Source organism: Oncorhynchus kisutch, linkage group LG10, assembly GCF_002021735.2.
Source record: "Oncorhynchus kisutch isolate 150728-3 linkage group LG10, Okis_V2, whole genome shotgun sequence".
Taxonomy (NCBI): Eukaryota; Metazoa; Chordata; class Actinopteri; order Salmoniformes; family Salmonidae; genus Oncorhynchus; species Oncorhynchus kisutch.
This window is the reverse complement of record NC_034183.2, coordinates 65,375,688-65,386,490: the sequence shown is the minus strand read 5'-3', so window position 1 is coordinate 65,386,490 and position 10,803 is coordinate 65,375,688. Positions and strand designations below refer to the sequence as shown.

General features: G+C 43.9%; 1 protein-coding gene across 2 annotated transcripts in view; it reads left to right on the top strand.

The window, feature by feature from the left end:
- Nucleotides 1-412: 412 nt before the first annotated feature.
- The window catches only part of LOC116375919 (leucine-rich repeat-containing protein 4B-like), a 36,432-nt gene continuing 26,041 nt past the window's right edge, over nucleotides 413-10,803 (top strand). The window contains exons 1-2 of one of the 2 annotated variants that reach the window (XM_031834762.1): nucleotides 413-544; nucleotides 8,355-8,511. The gene's annotated coding sequence lies outside the window, so the exon portion shown is untranslated. Of the gene's footprint in view, nucleotides 545-573; nucleotides 657-8,354; nucleotides 8,512-10,803 lie in introns of those variants that run through there. The other variant, XM_031834763.1, reaches the window with a different exon arrangement.

Here is a 10,803-nt window from a genome sequence, read left to right as displayed (position 1 = left end):
CATATTGAATAAAGTTATGTAAATTATTAATCGTCCTGCCTGTCCTGACTCTGAGACATGGGAATATAATCCTATTCAACCAGACTGGTCTCAATCAATGGGAAAAGGTGCATTTTTTTGTTGTCGTTTGTTGTAAATTCTCATCCCTTCCAGCCGTGCGCGCGTGTTTATTAGTGGGCTACGCATGCCTGGAGAAACGGACATGTTTCTATTAGATGTCTATATTTATTCTCAACGATTCGTATTTACACGAAATAGTTTACCAGGCCTATGTTTCGTCATGATTTTTCCATCACACACTTTCGGTGGTTGTATTTTTCCATCTGGCCATGTAAGATGAACGGGCTCTGCTTTCTTAGGTCGGGAAAACACGGCACTATGGTACAAGCGCCGAAAAAGGGTGAATTAATTTGAGAGCGAGAGAGAGAGAGAGAGAGAGGGCGGGTTGGAGAGAGAGAGAGAAAGAACGAGAGAGGGAGAGGGGAGAGAAGACGCTGACTATAGGCTACGCCTCTGCAGTTTAAGGAATATATTAAAAGGAAAGGTAAGATTCATTAAATGGTATCAGAGTATAAGGGACGTTATTCGTGTGTCGCATGTTAAACACATCACGTTGTTTGACTTTGGATTCTCAGCTTTCATAAAGCAGCGTTGGGGTATGACCAGCCTATTCTTTATCTGCTAAATAGTTTTCGCTGTTCCAATATATTTCATTTGCGGTTGTTGTTAACGAATTAATGCGGCGGTGTCTGTATGTGTGGTTTGCGTGCGTCTGGGCACGCGTTCGTCTGCGTGCACGCAGCGACGCGCATCTATGTAAACTGATGAATGTTAAGGTTATTGCTTTAATAATGACCGCGTTTCAGAATTGACAGGACGGAATATCAACCATGTTTCTGGAAAGAAACAAGCGGATAGCCTACATTATCGTCCTGAAATGTGAGGGGTTTCGGCGCCTTTAACCACGAATTGTGGCGAGACGATACATTTAATTTGGTGAGAGTGCGTACGAATGAAACCGGAAAGTCAAGTGATTCGTGTACTTCATACTTAATTCATAAGAAGACATATGCGCGTCTCGTTAAATTGCCTGTTTCTGACATTGGTGTGGTGTCTTTGGCAAATGGCATTGATAACAATTGATAACAATTTTTTTAAATATTGCCTATAATTAAAATAATTGTATTGTTATGGCTCGTATTTCACAGTTCTGCTGAGTAGCCTAATGCGTGGCTTATTAAATATTTCCTATTCAATAAAAAGTTATTAGGCTTTACCCACTGGGTATAGACGTCAATTCAAAGTCTATTCCACGTTGGTTCAACGTAATTTCACTGAAATAACGTGGAAACAACGTTGAGTCAACCAGTGTGTGCACAGTGGGTACTATTAAGCCACATTATTTGCGGTCATCTGTTTCGTTTGGTTATTCTCTCTTGACAATGATTAGTGTCCCCAAATATTGTGAATAATGCGGAGGCACCGTGCGCGGCACATGACTGAGGCATGCAGGTTAAGCCACTATAAGAGGAGCCCCTCTGATTGAGAACAAGGAGCAGATAGATTAGGGTTGATGAATGAAGATCTACCGCCTCTATCTGCAACACAACGATGCGGTTACGAGCGGATTGAAATGCTGATGTGCAGCAGTGTGTTTTGGGTGGGCAGTCTGGCAGAATGAGATTGCTGCCTGGCACAGCAGTCAGTGGGCACAGCAGTCAGTGGGCACAGTTTGATTTCGTGAGTTTATGATAGGGGCTAAGTTATTAATGGGGCGTTAGGGGGCAAAGTGGAGCACTGGGCAGGATTAGATTGAGGGTGAAGTGTGTTGTGCGATGGGTGGTTAGGCTAGAATGGGGGAGAGGAGAGTGCTTTAAAAGAGGCCCTTCAAGCACTGGTCCTGGGCCAGTTCTGCTTCAGCTGGTGGTGGATGGCTGAAGTTGGATTTCAGCTCCAAGCTAATTTTGGAGCAGTGCTCACAGGCATTTCTGTTTGAGATATGACTGGGGGAAAGCTGCCATTCTGAGAATGAAAAGTTATTTAATTGTGAATTGTGGAGTTGGATTTAAGGGTTAAATATATGAAATAGAGCGCAATGGACAGAAAAAGTTAATAAACCAATAAATACACAACTTTAGAGAGAATATTTTCCCCAAGAAACTAAGTGAGCAAAATGAAGAAGAAAAAAACCAAAAACATTTTCTACATGTGCCTGACTTTACTCTCATCTCTGGTCCACTCAATCATCCAAACCTCATCCACTGCTGGTCTTAAACAGAGCCTTGAGACTGGTTTATGGGGTCTCTTACATCTGTGGAGATAGTGGAAATTGTTTTCATTAAACATTGGCACCATGTCAGATTTGATGCTTGTTAGTACCTAGTGTATCACTGCTTCACTCTTAATTGCTCAGTGAACGACTGTGATGTATGCCATTATAACTACAAGCCTCTGTGCTTATTCTTAACCATTTGGCTTGTAACTACAGATGTAAAAATTTAAGATGACGTTAAGTTTTTAATGTTTCTCTTATAGCAGATTGTTAAAGTGCTCAGATCAAACGGGGCCTGTTAGTACATGTGAGGTGGAGCTGTGTGGGTAATCGAAGTGCACATCCCTCTCCTCTCCACTCATAGGACCAGTACAAGTCACAGAGTGGCCCTGGGAGGAGGAGAAGAATGTCACTTTAAATATCACATTAGAGACCAGGCCTTTTAGCCAAGGGCAGGGTTTTTAAAAAGATCAAGACATCTCGTAGCTGTAAAGACAAGGATAAATCTAGCTCTTCAAACACACACAAGTGGTTCTTTCCCTTCCTTCCTTCATTCATTCCTTCCCTCCCATCCCCCCACCAAAGATATTCCCTAAAAATGTCATTGAGATGAATTGAAATGGATTAAAACCAGACTGGGTCAAAAGGTGACCAATAGCAAGTGGTGGACAGTCAGAGGAAAACAAGAACATTGTTTATTAAGCATTGTCCTCTATGGATTGAAGGGTTTAGACATAATTTCCTCGGGCTTCACACTCCAAGCAAATCCAGAAGCCTGCTACACTGAATTAGTAAAGGCCTTGGAACTGTTAGGGATCTGTCATGTAGCTGTGGCCCAGGCTGCCCCATAATCCTTTTCAGTCTTCACAGTGCACAGCCATTGGCACCTCTTTACCTAATATGCGTGTTATTAAAATTAAACAATGTCATGATTCACAAGGAAAGGTTAACTCAGATTACTTAATAGTGTGCAAATGGAATATTTTATTCAAGACATAGTTGACCTGCTGTAGGACATCCCATGAATTTGAACTCTTACCCCATTCACCCAAACTGAGTTGTTGTTGTTGTTAAGGAGCACTGCTCAGAATTGACATAATTTTGCTTGTTACAGTCAGCTAGCTTTTAATATAGATCTCACTAGATTTTAATTTAGAGCTCACTAGATTTTAATATAGAGCTCACTAGATTTTTATATAGAGATTGTTAGATTTTAATATAGATCTCACTAGATTTTAATTTAGAGCTCAGCTAGATTTGAATATAGATTTGAATATAGAGCTTGCTAGATTTTAATACAGAGTTCACAAGATTTTGATATAGAGCTCAATAGATTTTTATATAGAGATTGTTAGATTTTAATATAGATCTCACTAGATTTTAATTTAGAGCTCAGCTAGATTTGAATATAGATTTGAATATAGAGCTTGCTAGATTTTAATACAGAGTTCACAAGATTTTGATATAGAGCTCAATAGATTTTAATATAGTACTCACTAGACTTTAATATAGAGCTTACTAGATTTTAATATAGAGCTCACTAGATTTTGATATAGAGCTCACTAGATTTTGATATAGAGCTCACTAGATTTTAATATAGATATCAGTAGATTTTAATATAGAACTCACTAAATTTGAATATAAAGCTCGCTGGATTTTAATATAGAGCTCACTAGATTTTAATATACAGATTGCTAGATTTTAATATGGCACTCATCTAGATTTGAATATAGATTTGAATATAGAGCTTGCTAGATTTTAATACAGAGTTCACAAGATTTTATTATAGAGCTCACTAGATTTTAATATAGAAATCACTAGACTTTAATATAGAGCTCACAAGATTTTAATATAGATCTCAGTAAATGTTAATATAGAGCTCACTAGATTTGAATATAGAGCTCGCTAGATTTTAATATGGAGCGCGCTAGATTTTAATATGGAGCTCGCTAGATTTTAATATAGAGCTCGCTAGATTTTAATACAGAGCTTGCTAGATTTTAATATAGGGCTCAGCTAGATTTTAATATATAGCTCAGCTAGATTTTAATATAGATTTTAATTAGAGAGCTTGCTAGATTTTAATATAGGGCTCAGCTAGATTTTAATATAGATTTTAATTATAGAGCTTGCTAGATTTTAATACAGAGTTCACAAGATTTTATTATAGATTTTAATTATAGAGCTTGCTAGATTTTAATACAGAGTTCACAAGATTTTATTATAGAGCTCACTAGATTTTTATATAGAGCTCAATAGATTTTAATATAGAACTCACTAGACTTTAATATAGAGCTTACTAGATTTTAATATAGAGCTCACTAGATTTTAATATTGAACTTGATAGATTTTAATATGGAGCTCACTAGATTTTAATATAGAGATCACTCGATTTTGATATAGATCTCACTAGATTTTGATATAGAGCTAACTAGATTTTAATATATAGCTCGCTAGATTTTAGTTATACAGTAAAGAATAAAGGAACATCACTGTGTTAGCAAGCCCACAGATTCCACACAAGCCCCTGGTTGGCTGTTTGCCCCTATGAAGAGAAGAGCGGACAGGTCAACTATGCCCAGTTGGCAGACTAATTTGAACTGCCAAAACCAAGCTGAGAGTCATAACTTTGTTGTTGTCACAAATTAAGTGTGGGATGGGAGATCTCAGTCATATGAGAAATCAGGCCAGCCTGCACTTTCATTTCAGAGTCACATCACTGCATAACTGATGAGGCAGATGAAAACAAGCAAACAGGAACAGGGGAGATTACACCTGCACACCTTGCCAAGAGCAAAGCTGTCTGGGACTTAACCTCTCAGGGCTCTTGTCACCTGAATCAAGTTAAAATCAGACTTGAGCATTGTCAATCTGCACAGCTCTGTTCACCATTTTGGAGTGTTAGGTTAGAGAGAAAATACCACAGTAAGACGTGTCTTTTACTGTATAAATGTGGTTGTGTGTATGTGTGTGGGTGGGTGTGGTTGTGTGTGTGAGAGAGAAACTTTTGACTTTTTAAAAGAAAACAAGAGGGGGATATAGATGAGACTGGCACTATTCTCAATAGGGCAAGAAGTTGGCTGATCTCTATGTAGGCTGGGATTAATTGATTGATAGCAGCCCAATTTGCTGGTGTCGACATGATGGAGGTTGAAGTTGACTGCTAGCATGCTGGAGAGACTTGCTGATCAGCTATGATAGGCTGAATTTGTGGGAACAACCTAGGGCTGTCCCTGAATAATGCAGTGTGATGAACCGCATGGCATTACAGCCTCTGTTATCATGTCACACATATCAGCGTTTCTCCCCTCATGTGCCTATACATTGTCCTAACCACAGGAGGGAAGGACAAAAATCTAGGTTTCCTTTTGCATGATCTGGCATCACTTCAATCTGCATGAGCACTGACTGACCCATTCTCAGCAGAGCTGCTAAGCCGCCTGCCACTGATGACAGAGCACATATAATTAGCTGTGATTGGTTTGATTGAGTGTCCAGCCTAGGCCTGGGTGTCGGCCCTTCTGGGGCCATGATGGCTGGCATTAATAATTGAATAATAGTTGGGGAGTATGACAATGGTTAATGATATCAAATGAATACCATAATCCATTGAGTTGACATCATTAGAAATAGTGGAATTTCCCCTGGGGGGGATGTGCTCATGTCTATGTCCCTTACAGCAGGGAAGTCTGGGTAGAGACTGGGAGCCATAGATGGGTTACCTTCTTGTGTTAATGAAAGGTACTTTGGGAGTGATGGTGGTCGGCTCAACTAGACCGCTGGGTAGGGACCGCTGGGTAGAGACTGCTGGGTAGGGCCTGCTGGGTAGGGCCTGCTGGGTAGGGCCCGCTGAGTAGTGACCGCTGGGTAGGGACCGCTGGGTAGAGACCGCTGGGTGGGGCCTGCTGGGTAGGGCCTGCTGGGTAGTGCCCGCTGGGTAGCGACCGCTGGGTAGAGACCGCTGGGTAGAGACCGCTGGGTAGGGACTGCTGGGTAGGGCCTGCTGGGTAGCGACCGCTGGGTAGGGCCTGCTGGGTAGCGACCGCTGGGTAGGGCCTGCTGGGTAGGGCCCGCTGGGTAGCGACCGCTGGGTAGGGACCGCTGGGTAGGGCCTGCTGGGTAGGGACCGCTGGGTAGGGACCGCTGGGTAGGGACCGCTGGGTAGAGACCGCTGGGTAGGGACCGCTGGGTAGAGACCGCTGGGTAGAGACCGCTGGGTAGGGACCGCTGGGTAGAGACCGCTGGGTAGAGACCGCTGGGTAGAGACCGCTGGGTAGAGACCTCTAGGTAGGGACCTCTGGGTAGAGGCCGCTGGGTAGCGACCGCTGGGTAGCGACCGCTGGGTAGGGAACGCTGGGTAGGGCCTGCTGGGTAGAGACCTCTGGGTAGGGACCTCTGGGTAGAGGCCTCTGGGTAGGGACCTCTGGGTAGAGGCCGCTGGGTAGCGACCGCTGGGTAGGGAACGCTGGGTAGGGCCTGCTGGGTAGGGACCGCTGGGTAGGGACCGCTGGGTAGGGACCGCTGGGTAGGGACTGTTGGGTAGGGACCGCTGGGTGGGGACTGGGGGCCATAGATGGTTTTCCTTCATGTGCTCCATGGGAGTGAGAGTGGTCGGCTATACTATAAGGTTCGACCATGTGTTAGTAAAGCCGGTCGCATAATGGAACGCGATCATGCTGTTGCTCACTCATGTGTCACATGGGTGACTGGAAGCGGGAGGGTTACGGTTGGATCGTGTTATTAAAAATTGGTTGGGTAATGAAAGTGGTCAGTTTTACATGGTTTGGTCGTATATTGGCTAAGCCGGTTGGGTGATGGTAGTGGGGTTGGGGACTTTGGTTAGATCACGTGTTAGTAAATGTGGTGGGTAATGAAAGCGGTCAAGCTTTCAGTGACCTCTCTTCTTTGGAGCCATGGCAGCTTGGCTGCATCAAGGCACAATATCTTGAGGGAGTTTGTTTCGGGTCAGTGGCAACATAAGAGCTCAATACAGCCATGCAAAGTCAGACAAACTGAGGCTAGGGGCTTTTCCTCTGTCTGCTTGACTGGCTGTGTGTGATCAGAGAGCACTACAGTTAGCGCCTGCATGCCTGCGAGGATGTTGATGATGATGTTTATTACAGTGTAATGGTGATGATGATAATGGTAGTAATGCAGCAACTAGACATTGCAATGATCTTGCCATGATTAGGTAGCCTAACGGTTAACAGCATTGGGACAGTAACCAAAAGGTCACTGGTTCAAATCCCTGAACCAACTAGTTAAAAAATCTGTTGATGTGCTCTTGAGCAAGGCACTTAACTCTAATTGCTCTGGATAAGAGCATCTACTAAATGACTAAAATGTGTGGTATTTTACCAAGTGGTATTTTTGGTTGACCGTTTGGTAAGGTCACTGTTTGGTGAGGTCACTCCAACAATGCTCAACAAGCTGAGTGGGAACATGACTGAGAAGGACACATAGGCAGAGGGCTACACATCCAGGCTGGTGATGTCACAGGGAGAATGTGACAGTGGGGGAGAGCAGCCCCCAGTGTCTCCTAGTAGAGATCTCTGAAGGCCAGAGAGGAGCAGGCAGGCTGGTGATGTCACAGGGAGAATGTGACAGTGGGGGAGAGCAGCCCCCAGTGTCTCCTAGTAGAGCTCTCTGAAGGCCAGAGAGGAGCAGGCAGGCTGGTGATGTCACAGGGAGAATGTGACAGTGGGGGAGAGCAGCCCCCAGTGTCTCCTAGTAGAGCTCTCTGAAGGCCAGAGAGGAGCAGGCAGGCTGGTGATGTCACAGGGAGAATGTGACAGTGGGGGAGAGCAGCCCCCAGTGTCTCCTAGTAGAGCTCTCTGAAGGCCAGAGAGGAGCAGGCAGACTGCAGTTAGTGACGTCATACATGATTACTGCGATAAATCACTGATTCTGCCCTATGGTTAGGAAGGATGATTATTCTGAGTGCCATGGTGAACAACACACACGCCTTCATTATTTTATCTCTTCTCAGAGGTCTGCTGGATGGGGTTATATGGAGACTGTTGACTCAGTTGTACTCATTTATTTATATATTTTGCTACTCTTGCATTTTTTTCTCTCCTAGTTTTTTACTGGGTGCAGTAGCACCAGTGAGTGAGAGCCCCAGCCCCCAGGCCAGGCCCCAGTCCTCAGTGTGAAGTGATGGAGCTGCCCCGTGTTGGGAACTGCAGAGCCAGGCGATGGACACCCCTGCTGCTGATGTGACGGAGACACGCAAGATGGTGAGTGAGCAGGTCACTATGGCAACCCGAGTCTGCGCGAGCGCTTCTATTTCGCACAGCGTGGGAGAGAGGGGTGGAGAGAGATCGTGGAGAGGGGAATGGTGTAGAAACCAGCAGAGGAGAGAGGAGAGGTGTGGAAAGAGCAGTCGGACTGAAAGGGGTGAGGAGAGAGAGACACAAGCATTATACAAAGAGAGGATTGAAAGATCAGAGGAAAAGAAGAGGGATGATAGAGGGAGTGGATGGAGTAAAACTAAGGGAGATGTGAATGATGGGGTGAGACCAAGAAGGCATGTTAGAACAGTAAAGCAGAAGGAAGGGATGACAGGGACGTGTCCTGTGATAAAGAGGTGCCCTGCTGTCAGGTATTACAAGCTTGTTTCTTTCCTGTTTCCTCCTCCATATTCTCAGCCAATACCTTTTTCACTCCATATAAAGTACGTTTTCCATGTTTCTCTCTCTCACTGTCCCTCAATTCATCCATCTATCCCTCCATTTCTCTCTCTCTGTATCTGTCTCTGTCTCTGTCTCTGTGTCTGTGTGTGTATCTGTCTCTCTCTGTGTGTGTATCTGTCTCTAACTCTCGTAATGATTTGGTTGGCATGGCACTCTGCTGTGATAAAGACTGACATGGTGTCAGTCTTGGTGACTGGTCTCCATGGACGTCCATCAGTCAGTCTGTATCAGTGTTTCCTAGGCGAATCCTTATCGTGTTTGTCAGTGAGTGTGTTTATCTGTCTGTGTATTAGTCAGTGTGTCAGTCATAGAGCATGCTGGGGCAAGGCCTGGACGGATGGAGGAGTGTTACTTATCACACAAAACATATACACACACACAAATACACACACTATGCTTATTTGCCAAAAATGCGCACAATCTCACACAGCACTGTAGGATCTTAACGCACACACATATTAAATGTTTTATGACACATACACAAACATTCACATGCCACACACTCCCAAACACACACAATATGCCGTCACACATAAGGACATACATTTAAAAATGCACATATAGCACTGTAGACACACATAGAATGTGACCCACATAGAATGTTACACACATAGAATGTGACACACATAGAACAAGTGAGGATAAATGCACAAACACTCACACAAACACATTCTATGCATTCTGTAAAACACATATTTTAACCCACCCTACACACATGCTTGCGTGCCTTTCCCCTGCAGAGGAAAAGGCAACTTGACAAACAATGTTTGACTGAAAAAATGCTGAAGCAAGTTCTCACAAAAATAGCTTGGAGCAACAAGCAGTGCTGAGCTATGCTGTGTGCGGAGGGGGCTTTGAACAGAGCCGGTGAAAGGGAGCCGTTTACATGGCTCTGTAAATGGCTGAGAGACATGTTGATGAACGGCTGAATCCGGCTTCCCCCTCAGTGCACAGGAATTGAGTGTATCAACATGCTTAACACCCTTAAATATGGATTAATTGTTCACAAAATCGGCATCTCGCAACTAAGGCTCCGGAACAGAGGGGACAGTAATCATTTGAAGAGGAAGGTTGGTTCACCTACAGTGCCTTCAGAAAGTATTCATACCCCTTGATGTATTCCACATTTATATGTGTTACAGCCTGAATTCAAAATGGATTAAATAGATGTGTTTCTCATCCATCTACACACAATACCCCATAATGACAAAATGAAAACATGTTTTTAGATATGTAAGCAAATTTATTGAAAATGAAATACAGAAATATCTCATTTCAAGCATTCACACCCTTTTGCTATGACACTCCAAATTGAGTTCAATGTCCTTTGATCATCCTTGAGATGTCACGACAACTTGGAGTCCACCTGTGGCCAAATCAATTGTTTGGACATGATTTATAAAGAAACACACCTCTCTAAGGTCCCACAGTTGACAGTGCATGTCAGAGCAGAATATATACCATAAAGTCCAAGGAACTGTCTGTACATCTCCAAGATTGTGATGAGGCACATATCTGGGGAAGGGTATACCACAATTTGTAGAGTGTTGAAAGTTTCCAAGAGCACAGTGGTCTACATCATTGGGTGGGGGGGGGGGGCTTCTTATAGCTGGCCGTCTGACCAAACTGAGCAACCGGACCAGAAGGACATCTCTGACAGAACTACAGAGTTCCTTGGCTGAGATGGCAGAACCTGCCAGAAGGACAACAGTCTTTACATCACTTCACCAATCTGGGCTTTATGGGAGAGTGGCCAGACGGAAGCCACTTCTGAGAGAAAGGCACATGACAGCATGCCTGGATTTGCAAAAAGGCACGTGAAACACTGATAACATA